The sequence below is a fragment of the Phoca vitulina genome, unplaced genomic scaffold, assembly GCF_004348235.1.
Source record: "Phoca vitulina isolate PV1807 unplaced genomic scaffold, GSC_HSeal_1.0 scaffold3, whole genome shotgun sequence".
NCBI classification, from domain to species: Eukaryota; Metazoa; Chordata; class Mammalia; order Carnivora; family Phocidae; genus Phoca; species Phoca vitulina.
This window is the reverse complement of record NW_022589706.1, coordinates 52,054,059-52,067,179: the sequence shown is the minus strand read 5'-3', so window position 1 is coordinate 52,067,179 and position 13,121 is coordinate 52,054,059. Positions and strand designations below refer to the sequence as shown.

General features: G+C 34.5%; 1 protein-coding gene and 1 long non-coding RNA gene across 2 annotated transcripts in view; one reads left to right on the top strand and one right to left on the bottom strand.

Annotated features, from left to right (window-relative positions):
- Positions 1-13,121, bottom strand: part of NPFFR2 (neuropeptide FF receptor 2) — a 280,297-nt gene that overhangs the window by 182,685 nt on the left and 84,491 nt on the right. The window lies entirely within an intron of this gene.
- Positions 12,026-13,121, top strand: part of LOC116630030 — an 11,955-nt gene continuing 10,859 nt past the window's right edge. The window contains exon 1 of the long non-coding RNA XR_004298864.1: positions 12,026-12,049. This is a non-coding gene — a long non-coding RNA (uncharacterized LOC116630030). The remainder of the gene's footprint in view (positions 12,050-13,121) is intronic.

Here is a 13,121-nt window from a genome sequence, read left to right as displayed (position 1 = left end):
TTATAGAGAAATTCAGAACACTTTTCCCATCAGACTGAGTTCCAGAAAAGTTTAGGACAAAAATTAATTATATGGTATTCAAAACAATAGAAATTTGCAAGCAAATTATGGTACTATAAGGTCAAAAGAATAAAACTATAAATGTAAATAAGCTTTTAGTGGCTTTTTTTTTTTTAAAAGAGAGAACTCAAGCTGGGTAGGGGACCGGCGGTGGGGAGGGGCAGAGGGAGAGGGAGAGAATCCCAGCAGGCTTCATGCTCAGCGTGGAGCCCAGTGCTGGGCTTTGGGCTTGATCCCACGACCCTGAGATCACGACCAGAGCTAAAATCAAGAGTCACACGTTCAACCTACTGAGCCACCCAGTGCCCCATCTAGTGGTTTAAAAGATACAACTAACATGAATAAGTGATGTAATGAGCACTGGGTGTTATATGCAATTGATGAATAAGTGAATTCTACATCTAAAACTAGTGATACACTATATGTTAATTAATTTAATTTAAATAAGATAAAAACAAACAAAAAAGAACTGGCTATCATCAGATAACCTTTGAGAAAAAAAATGAATCTTCATTTCCAGCTACATTTTGTAAAGAAGATAAAAATAACTCCAAACTATACTAACAGTTATAGTATTTATTACTAAACACTTGAAATGTATAATTTAATGGAAACAAGATCTATACAAACAGCAGGAAAACTATGCAAGGCAAAACTATGGGAAATCATATTGTGAATATGTGTATTTTTAATATTTAATGAAAGTGGTGGCAAAGATTATATATCCAAAGTTTAATAAGGCATAAAATATATACAAAGGCCATAGTATCAATAGATTCATCAGATCAAAGGTTAAGAACTTGATTAATTTACCAGAGGACCTGACATTCATAAAAGGTCTAGTAAGTCACAGCCCAAAAAGAGACAGTCAGTCTCCTCTTTAAAGTCACATTCAGGGCAAGGCACATTTAAAAAAACAGTCAATATTCTACCAAGCTGAATTACCATCAGTGTGTGTGGCCTGGTGACTCAGTGTGTCAAAGGAGTATAGGTCTATGTGCTACCCAGAGGCTGGTTTGTATCTGTAGTCCCCGCTATTGAATATAATTGAATTATACCATGGGCCTCATGTGGGTGGGTAGAAAGAAGGAAAGATAAAGAAGGCATATCATTCCTACATAAGTTTGCTTTTAATATTTTTCCATTTACTTAAAATATCCCAGAGTACCACAAAAATAAGTGCATCTTTATTATATTCTTATGTTCATTGACTATGTCCAATGTTTTTGTCTTTTTTAGTTTGTTTTGAGTGCCCATTATTTTATAAGAACTGTTTTAAGTTCTGGGGGGAATGAGAGTGAATGAAACTGACAAAAATCCTTGCTCTCATGGCTTATATTTTAGTAAGGGAAACAGACAATAAACCAGTAAGTAGACACACAGAAAAAATATGTTAGTGGTGATAAGGGCTATCTGGAAAGTCAAAGCAAAGAAAGGGAGTGTAGGAGAAGGAGTTTTAATTCTGAGTTGAACAGTCAAACAAAGTCTCACTGAGATGACTAAGTATGAGTAAAGAAATGCAGAAGATGAGGGAGCCAGCTAGATGGATATGGATGGAAAAAGTACTCCAGTATATATAATATCTTAAAGAGGGAACAGGTAGGCCAGTATGGCTTGAATGGATTGAGCAAGGGGAGAATGATAGAAGATAAACTCAGAGTGGAGGCCAGAGTCTGTAGACCCTTATAAGCCATTAAAATGTTTTGAGTAGAACATGTTTTGACTCACATTTTACACTCTGGCTGCTGTACCAGGAATAATCTAAAGGGGAAGCCTCCACCTAAGAGGCTGTTGCAGTGATACATAGAAGATAGGATGGAGGTTAGAACCAAGATGGTAGCAGTGGAAATGGCAATAAATGGGCAGATTCTGGACATTTTGGAGACTGAGTCTACAAAATTTGTTGAGGGATTAGATTTATGGGGGAAAGAGTAGGGTCCAATTGGCCTGAACCACTGGAAGAGAAGGATTGCCATAGACTGGATTTTAAAAAGACCAAAAACACATTTGAACAGAACATTAACAAGGAGTTGCTGAGAGCTACTTTCTATTCCCCACCACTGACTGTTGATCTCATTCCAATACCATTATTCTTAACAATGACAGGGTGTCTTAAGTAAATGGGACCTCTAAACTGATCACACCTTCAGGAGTCATAGAATGAGAAGTGAATCCTGAAAAACTCAATCTAGAAATCTTAAAACAAATAAACAAGCAAACAAACAAACAAAAAAATGAGGGGCACCTGGGTGGCTGTTGGTTAAGCATCTGCCTTCGGCTCAGGTCTTGATCTCAGGGTCCTGGGATCTAGCCCCATGTCGGGCTCCCCACTCAACAGGGAATGTGCTTCTCTCTCTCCCTCTGCCCCTTCCCCAGCTCATTCTCTCTCTCTCTCTGTCAAATAAATAAAATCTTAAAAAAAAAACGACCCGAGGATCTTTAATCAGGAAATCTCATGACAATGGTTTTCATGAAGAGGATCTAAGAGGAATTCACTTCATCAACTAATAACCAAATATTGAAAATGTGAAACTTACTGACAACTATGGCCAGACCACTCTTCATTATGTGAATTTTTATATTCCAATAAACAATTGTATGATCTAAATAGTAAGTTAATATGACCTGTCTGGGTAAGCTTCACTTCCAAAAGTATGTCTGGCAGATTCTGCCATAATTCTACAAGTTGTCTGCTTCATATATAAAACCTAATCTGAAATTTCTCTATCCATTGCTAGAAAATGGCCAGAGAAGGAAATAAAAGAACATAGGAAACAGAGAGATAGAAAAGATGCAAGAGAAATTAGTGATTAACCAAGAAAAGAGTCTTTTAATAGGAATGAAGTGGTCACAGGGAAAAGAGTGAAGTATGCAAAATATAGTGAGCCAAGGGGTTCGTCATGGAGGATCCAAACTGCAACACTGGGATGAGTCTTGCTTTTATTCCTTTTGCGTGACCCACCCCAAAATCTTTGGAGCTTTGGAGACTTGTTATATACATGTTAGTCTGGTGTTCAGGTGTAACAATGTGGAGAAAGCAGGAGAATAGCTTTTAGTCCCAATTCTTCTGCTTACTCTTCATATCCTTGAGTATATAACTATTACTTTCTGGCCTTCAGTTTCCATTAAAAAAATACGGTGATAATAATGCACCATGTGAAGAATAAATGAAATGTTGATGGAAGAGTGTTTACCAGCTGCAAAGAAACATACATGATATGAACCACAAACATTTATCTCAAAGCCAATCTTAAGCATTCCTGGATCTCTAATGGAAAACTATAGGAAAGAATGAATGAAGAAATAGAGTTCTGGTCATAGGAAAACAAGAGCATTTGAAAAAAAGTTGACAAACTACATTTTGATAGGACAAAAATGAATGTTAGTGTGAGAGATATCTGAAGATAGTAATCTCACCCAGAAGCTGAGAAAGATAGTCAAAGAAATATTAACTTGTAGCAGAGGGCAGGAATCAAAGAAATATAGTATGTCTTTGTGAACAAAACAGGCAGAAGAAAGCAACCAAATGGCTTTGACCTAGAGAGATATTCTAGGCAATAAATAAGGGGTTTACAGTGTTCATAGTTAATATCTATCTCAAAGTTTTTGATTATGTATTCCCTATGGCAAACTTTCTTGAGCTAGGCATTAAGAGGAAGGTACATGGAGTTCAATATGATTCTGAAAATGTCCTAGAATAGCCAAGAGACCAGAATTCAAGACTATGGTATCCAAACATCAAGTCTTGGATATTCAGATAACATATTGAATATAGTGAATGTAAGTGATAAAGAGGGAAAAAATAATGATACTAGAAAATGGTAGCTATGATTTATTGTAATTTTCTTTAGTTTTTGCAATAATTGATTTCAGCCTCAATTCTCATTCTGACTTTCTATGTCTTAGAGAAAAGCAAATCAGGTTCAGAGTCAGTTTGACTTTGTTTTTTAAAGTTCCTTTAAAAGGCAGCAAGGGATTCAGTTAACAATAGCAGGTAAAAGCTGTTTCTATTCCATTCCATTATTAAACCATTCAAAATCAGTACAAAGGGGGCGTCTCTGTGACTCCCCAGTCAGTTAAGCATCTGCCTTCAGTTCAGGTCAATATCCCAGGGTCCTGGGATCGAGCCCGCATCCGGCTCCTGGCTCAGCGAGGATCTGCTTCTCCCTCTCCTTCTGTGTGTGTGCGCGCTCTCTCTCTCTCAAATAAATAAATAAATAAATAATAAAATGAAATAAAATAAAATCTTTTTTAAAAAACCCAAAACAGTACAAAGATTGAAAACAGACTATTCAATGAAAAAGGTCAAAACCATAAATTGTGATGAATATTTGACAGATACAATAGAGATCCTCTTGTCTTTAGATATAAGCCCACAGCAGTTTCCTTACACCTAATTTCTCTGATTGGAGATCCATGCTGATCTGTCTTTCTTGAATAGTTGATCCTCATAATATGTTGTCTATAATTTCCAATTTCATTTTTTTTTTAAGTGGAGCAAGAAATTGGACACCTACAAAACAACATGAGTTCAGAATCCTTTTAGATTTCCTTGGTTTCTTATACCAAATTTTAGTGACTCCACCTTATCACTTCCCAAAGCATTCAACTGAGTTTCAATAAAATCACCCTTTTTATATAGTATCAGATTACACGGGATTTTAAGTAAATTACCAGACGCATAAAAATATAAGCGGCATAAACTGTTTTGGGTGTGAACACACTGATTTTGATAAGCAGCTAAAAGAGCAGGAAACCATCAGCACACTAGAGGGTTACCCTCTCTCCATCAGCCATAAAATCAGAGCAGCCTGGAGAGTGAAGTCACCACATAGAAGAGAGCTACACTAGTAATCACGCAGACTCACATATTTTATGTAAGCAACAAATAAACTTATGTCAAGCTACTGAGAATTTGGAGTCATATGCTAACTCACTATAACCCGGCTTATCCTTTATATCCTACCAATCCTGAAAACACTTTTACTTCTGCCATACATTAAACTTCTCATATCTACTCCTGCAGCTAGTTATGCCAAGTGTCAAGGTTCTGTCCAGTGAAAGCTAAAAGAGTAGCTATAGAACGCTTCTGGGAAAACTTTTACTTTCCTTATAAAAAGCTCAGATGCAGCTGGTTCTGCATTTTACTGACTTGATTGTAAACATCCTTTTACCATAGATGACAATATGAGGACAAAAGATCAGCATGCAAAGGATGGCAGAGGGCAGAGAAGGAAAGGAGTTTGGATCTGTTGAGTAGTTTTACCAATGTCAGCAAGCAAATGCTAACCTCTGGATTTCTTGTTATTTGCGGAAGCAGATTAAAAAAACAAAAAAGCCTATTCAATGAAACCAAAATTAATCAGTCTGTTAGAGCTGAAAACAGTCCTAGCAAATACAAGAATCTAAATCTGTTCTGTTTAAAATTTAATTGATTTGTAATGAAATAATAAGTTTGTGTCAGAATGTAAATCATCTATATCCCTAAGCATGTTGGTTTGTCATAGCAAGACTTTCTTGAACTAAGCAGGGTGATGATTTATGTTCTAGTGCAAGCTTCTTATAATTTTGCAAACCACTAACAACCAGTTGTGGACTGGCTACTTACAGTATAATTTCTGAATATTATAACTCTGAATAACTTCTGAAATAACATTTTTGTAATCTATGCTCCTGTTTTAGTACTATTCAAGCTGATAGCATAATTCCAAGGTATACTGAATGATATAGAAAATTCTGGGACTTTTTTCCAATAGATTTGACAAATTTCACTGTCTTTAATTGCACTTTCTGTGAAAAGCAATCTTTTTATACACAATATTTTCATTTCTTTGCATCAGAGAATAATTTGTAAAGACATTTCAAGCAAAAATTAGAGGTTCACCTTTAAATATATGACAAAAATTTAATGCAAATAACTAAGATTACAATTGTTCATATTATGCAATGACAACTATGCCAAATGAACTCCTTTGCCAAGTGTCTGGAGACTCCTTTTGATATCAAAGGTTACATCTTTATATCAGAAATTCAAAAATAGAAAACTGTGGCCTAAAGTTGAGGCAATATAATTATGTTATTCAAGAGTTTTGCCCAAACAATTCAGAGAAAAAAAGAAACTTCATGATAATAGATTCCTTTTAGTTTCCTTATTTAATCATGGTCCTTTGAGTCTTCAATATTATAATCACATGAATATTTAAATAAATGTTGGCTATGTTGGCTATATCACCAGAACGTCTAGTATCGAAGTATCTATGTAGATGAAAGGGGCATCGCTTTGATAAAGGGCTTCGAGAATAGTTTAAGAATATCATGTAATTCTAGAGCAATATAATTTTTTCAAAAATACTCTGAAAATAATGCAAATATTAGTAATTAATTTCAATCTAGAGCAATATAATTTTTTCAAAAATACTCTGAAAATATTAGTAATTGATTTCAAAGTAAGATTATTAGCTCCACATTAACTGATAGAGATAAGTAATTCTTAAACTATTTCTAATGAAGGACCAGTTTAATTTTTAATCTTTTAAGATCAATACTTTTGTAAAATACAATAAATACAAATTTCTAGAAAAAACAATCAGATACTTATATTTCACAGCTAAGTCAAATTTCCATAAAAGTTTGTAAATGCTTATGTTCAATTTCTGTACTTCCTTTGCCATGGGCTGGGAACTAATAATCTACAAACTGGCACCACAGACCACACTTTGAGTACTGGTTTGGTTACTGTTGGTGACCAAAGAACAATGATGATCCTTACAGTTTTTGTATTATTATTGTCACACTTGTGTTCTATGTGTCTTAAAAATAAGAATACACAACAGGAGGGGCGCCTGGGTGGTTCAGTTGGTCAAGTGTCTGCCTTTGGGTTGGGTCATGATCCAAAGGTCCTGGGATTGAGCCCCGCATTAGGTTCCCTGCTCAGCAGGAAGTCTGCTTCTCCCTCTCCCTCTGCTGCTACCCCTGCTTGTGCTCTCTCTCTCTCTCTCTAATAAATAAAACCTTTAAAAATATATACAACAGGTAATGATGCTTTCCATAGGAATCTGTGAGGTAAATTCCATAATTATTTTGTCTCAAAAAAATGCACAGCAAAGGAAACAATCAAGAGAGTGAAAAGGCAACCTACATAATGGGAGAAAATAATTGTAAACCATTATCTAGTAAGGTGGTATCCAAAATACTTAAGAAACTTCTACAACTCAACAGTAGGAAAAAACAAAGCAAAAAACTAACATCCTGATTTAAAAATAGGCAAAGGACTTGAATAGGCATACAAAGAAAACATACAAATAGCCAATAGGTATCTAAAATGATGCTTGATATCACGAATCATCAGAGAAATGCAAATCAAAACTACAATGAGATATCCCCTCAGTTACCAATTAGAATAGACGGTATCAAAAACATTAAATACATAACAAATGTTGGCAATAATTTGGAAAAATTGGGACCGTGGTGCACTGTTGGTGGGAATGAAAAAGTTGTGGTTGCTATGGAAAATAGTATGGAATTTCCTCAAAAATTAAAAATAGAACTATTGCATGAGCCAGAAATCGTACCTCTGGGTATTTGTACAAAATAATTTAAATCAGGATGCCAAGGTGGTATCTATACTCTTGTGTTCACTACAGCATTATTAACAATAGTCAAGATGTGCAAAGCAATTTAAATGTCCATTGACAGATGAATGGATAAAGAAAATGTGGTGTATACATACAATGGAATATCCTTCAGCCTTATAAAGGAAGAAAATCATATCATATGCAACAACGTGGATTAAATGTTTGAACATTATAATAAGTAAAATAAACCAGTCCCAGAAAAACAAATACTACATGATTCCACTTATATGAGATAGCTAAAGTAGTCAAACTCGTAGAAGCCCAAAAGTAGAATGTTGGTTGCCAGAGTCTGGGAGAGGAAGAAATGGGGAGTTGCTCTTCAACATAAATAAAATTTCAGTTGTGCTATATGAAAAAATTCTGCTGCACATAATTGTGCTCATAAGTAATAATACAGGTAAGTGTACTGTATACTTAAAATTTGTTAAGGGATTATATTTCATGCTATGCTTTTTACCACAATTTAAGAAATAAACAAAAAACAACATCAAAAAGGAGTCAGAAGTCAGAAGAGAAGGATGAGATTGGTAGGACACTTGACCCTTAGCTCTGTCCTAATCTTTGAATTGATATTTATCATTTATTATAAACAAAAAAAAAGAGCAAAGAAAAATAAGAAAAGTACACTGACAATTCTTTGAAAAATATACTCCAAATATTTAGGAAGGTGGAGGAAATATCAACATGATAAAGAAAGACATAGGAAAAATATTTTTTAAAGGGCACAAATAGAATTTCAAGGAATGAAAAAAAATCTGAAATAAAAAAATATATTGTGTGGAATTAGTAACACCAGGAAAACTATCATTCAACTTGAATGTATAGTGACAGAAACCATCCAAAATGCAGCACAACTAGGAAAAAGAGAAAATGAACAGTACTCAGTGATGTTTGACAATATAGTACAAATGGAATCCAGGAGGAGAGGTTAGGGGACAAGACAAATATTTGAAAAAATAATTTCCAAAAATTGTTTCAAACTTTATGAAAAGGATAAACCCCCTGGTCAAAGTGGTCAGCAAACCATAAGCAGAATAAACACAGAGAAACTCACATTGAAGTACTTCCTAAATTACTGAACAACAGTGAAAATTTGAAAATCTCAAAAGCAGCCAAGGGGTGGTAGGCATACTAGGTACAGGGATACAAACATAAGGAAGACAATAGAAATCTTATTTTCATGAATAATACTATCAAAAAGCTTGATCTGATTACTAATTATAGAATACTTGATCCAGCAAAACATATATTTTCAACAATACACAAAACATTTACTAAAATACAACACATTCTTCTGAGAGAGAGAGAGAGGCCAGCAGGCAGAGGGAGAACAAGAATCTTAAGCAGGCTCCATGCCTAGTGCAGAGCCCAGAGCCCAACACAGGGCTCAACCTCACAGCCCCGAGATCATGACCTAAGCTGAAATCAAGCTGGACCACTTAACCAACTGTTCCACCCAGGTACCCTGACACAACATATTCTAAGCCATAAAAGAATTCTCAATAAATTTCAAACTAAAAGTAATGTTCTTAGATACAGCAGAATTAAACTAGAAATCAGTAAGAAAGGTATTTAGAACATTTCTCCAATATTTAGAAATTAAATGACATAATTCTAAATAATCCACGAGTCAAAAAAGAAATCATAGGAGAAAATAAAATATATTTTGGAGAGACCTAATTTTTTTTAAAGTCTAACGGAAGTTGTCAGATGCTCTAAAAGCAATGATCAGAGGTAAAACTATTGCATTAAATGCTTATATTATTAGAAAAGAAGATCTAAAATGGTAAAAGCTTCTATTTAAAAAAAATGGAAAGGGGAAACAAATTAAACCCAAAGTAAGCAGAAGAAAGAAAATAAAAGAGCAGTAATTGATAAAAATTAAAAGACAGGAAAAAATAGAGAAAAATCACTGAAATCAAATGCTGGCTTGTAAAGATCAATAAATTCATAAACTTCTAGCCACAAAGATAAGGAGAAAAAAGGCAAAAATCACAATATCAAGACTAAGAGGTGACATCATTATACATTCTACAGATGTTAAACATATAATTATTATGAAAACTTAATGACAGTAAATCTGACAGCTTAGATAAAACAGGAAAATTCCTTGGAAGACAAACTACCAGAGCTTAAACAAGAAGATACAGATAACCTAAATAATCCTATATAACTACAAAATTAAATTTGTACTTAGAAACATCCCCACAGAGAAAACTTCAGATGACTTCACTGGTGATTTCTACCAAATGTTCAAGAAGGAAATAAAACCAAATCTGCAAAAACTCATTCCAAAAATAAAGAGGAGGTCATACTTCCCAACGCATTCGTGAGGTCAGCTTTTATAATGCTAATACCAAAATTAGACAAAGTAATTACACGCAAAGACAACTATAGAGTAATATCAATCATGACCATAAATACAAAAATTTAATAATATTTAGTGTATCAAACTCATCAATGTACAAAAAGAGCATTTCATCCAAATGACCAAATGGGGTTTATCTAAGGAATGGTTTAACATTGAAAATCAATGTAGTTTGCCATAGAAACAAATTTTGAAAGAAAAGCCATATAATCATCTTAACAGAAAAGGCATTTGATAAAATCCACTACCTATCCCAAATTTTTTTTAAAAATTCTCAGCAAACTAGGAACACAAGTTTCTCAAATGAAATACTCTCATCACTTAATGTTAACAGTTAATGTTACAGATTGAAAGTTGCCCCCCTAATATCAGAACAAGGCAAGTTCTATTCAACACTGTACTAGAAGATATGGTCAGTGCAATTAGGCAAGACAAAGGAAAAAAGATACTCATATTGGAAAGAAACTATTTACTGACAACATGACTGGATATATAGAAAATCCAATGGAATCTACAAATAAGCTACTAAAGCTAATTAGCATATTTATAAGGTGTAAACAGCAATTCTATACAAAAATCCATTTTATTTCTATCACTACCAACAAATAACTAGAAATTGAAATTTGAGAAACATCATGCATAACAACATTGAGAAATGTGAAATACTTAGGAATAGATCTGATAAGATGTACAATATATGCACACCCAAACCCACGAAACATTGTTAAAAAGAAATGATAAAATACTTAAATGGAGAGATGTACTACATTCATGAATTAATATTGTGAAGATGTCAACTGTCCCTAAATTTATCTATATAATCAATTCAATCCTAAAACAAACAAACAAAAAACCCCCAAAAAACCCAGCAAGCACTTTTAGAATCACAAAGTGATTCTAAAATTCATTTGGAAATACAAAAGACCTAATATGACCAAAATAACTTTAAGAACAAAGTTGAAGGACTAATACTATCCAATTTCAAGATATAATAAATCTACAGTAATTGAGACAATGTGGTATTGATATAACACAGATAAGTTGATCAATGAAACAGAGAAAATAAACTGACAAATATAAGTTCAACTAATTTTTTTTACCAAAGTACAAATAAAATTCTGTGGAGAAATAATGCTCTTTTTAACAAATTGTGTTTAAAAATTAGATATCCATATGCAAAAAATTCACTTTGATACCTAGCACCAAATATAAAAAGTAACTCAAAATGGATCATAGACCTAAATGTAAAAATTAAAACTTTAAAAATGTTTTAACATAGGAGAAAATTTTTGTGACTTTGGTTTGCCAAAGATTTCTTGGATTCAACACCAAAAACATGATCCATAAAAGAAAAAAAGTAAGTTGTATTACTTTAGACAACTACTTTTTTAATATGATAAATGTTAGGTTTTATTTAAAATCTACTCTGTTTAAGATTTCCTTCCATGAGGGGTGCCTGGGTGGCTCAGTCCTTTAAGTGCCCAACTCTTGATTTCAGCTCAGGCCATGATCTCAGGGTGGTGAGGTAGAGCCCCATGTTGGGCTCTGTGCTGGGTGTAGAGCCTGCTAAAAATTCTCTCCCTCTCCCTTTGCCCCTCCCCTTCCATGTGCGCTTGCACAGGCTCATGCACGCTCTCACACGCAAAGTATTTCCTTCCATGAAACAATCGATCAGCACAGAGAAGGCAAAGTGGATAAGTAAATATTTAATCTCTTTTCTAGATTATCTAGGTCCAAATTTCACAAATGATAAAACAGGTCTGCAATATGGTAATAAGTTCTTTTTTTTTTTTTTTAAGATTTTATTTATTTGACAGAGAGAGAGACAGCGAGAGAGGGAACACAAGCAGGGGGAGTGGGAGAGGGAGAAGCAGGCTTCCCGCGGAGCAGGGAGCCCGATGCGGGGCTCGATCCCAGGACCCTGGGATCATGACCTGAGCCGAAGGCAGAGGCTTAACGACTGAGCCACCCAGATGCCCCGAAATCTGTAAGTTCTTAAGAGCCTAGCCTCGATTTAATCCTTTTATTCTTAACTAAAAATCTTTTAATTACCTCATTCTTTGTTACATAAACCCTTCCCATGAACCTCTCCAGAACTTCATCCAAGAGAGATATCACTAGACATCTGTACTTGCCTCAAATGACTTTCATTTTCACATGCTCTACATTCTATATTTATTATGAAAATGAATTCTATGGTTAAAGTCACAGAGTTGGACCTTCTAACTCTTTTAGATCAAACTCCAACTGTGTTGGTTAGTTCCACCCTTGTAAGAATGCAGACAATCTGCAGAGTCTTCTTATTTTGCCTGTTTTTATAAGGTCCTGGTAACTTGCCCATGTCCCTTGAAATCACTGACTCCACACACTTTAATTCTACCCAAATCTTTTTGTTCAGTTGCTTTCCCAATTCTGCTGAATCTACTATTAGCATTTTTAATTTTTTTTAAACATATAATGTATTATTTGTTTCAGAGGTACAGGTCTGTGATTCATCAGTCTTAAACAATTCACAGCGCTCACCATAGCACATACCCTCCCCAATGTCCATCACCCAGCCACCTATCCCTCTCATCCCCCTCCACTCCAGCAACCCTCAGTTTGTTTCCTGAGATTAAGAGTCTCTTATGGTTTGTCTTCCTCTCTGGTTTCGTCTTGTTTCATTTTTTCCCTCCCTTCCCCTATGATCCTCTGTCTTGTTTCTCAAATTCCTCATATCAGTGAAATCATATGATACTTGTCTTTCTCTGATTGACTTATTTCACTTAGCATAAACCCTCTAGCTCCATCCACATCATTGCAAATGGCAAGATTTCATTTTTTTGATGGCTGCATAATATTCCAGTGTGTGTGTGTGTGTGTGTGTGTGTGTGTGTGTGTGTGTGTGTGTGTGTGTAGGACCACAGCAGACCCATTGCTCAATTTCAGATTAACATATTTAGACGATTGAATGTTCCAACCCATAAATATTCTTCAATTTACATAGGTCAACTTTCTCTCAAGTAGTAGGAAATTGATTTTTTTTTTTTTTTTTTTGGCTTAAACAACAAAAATTTATT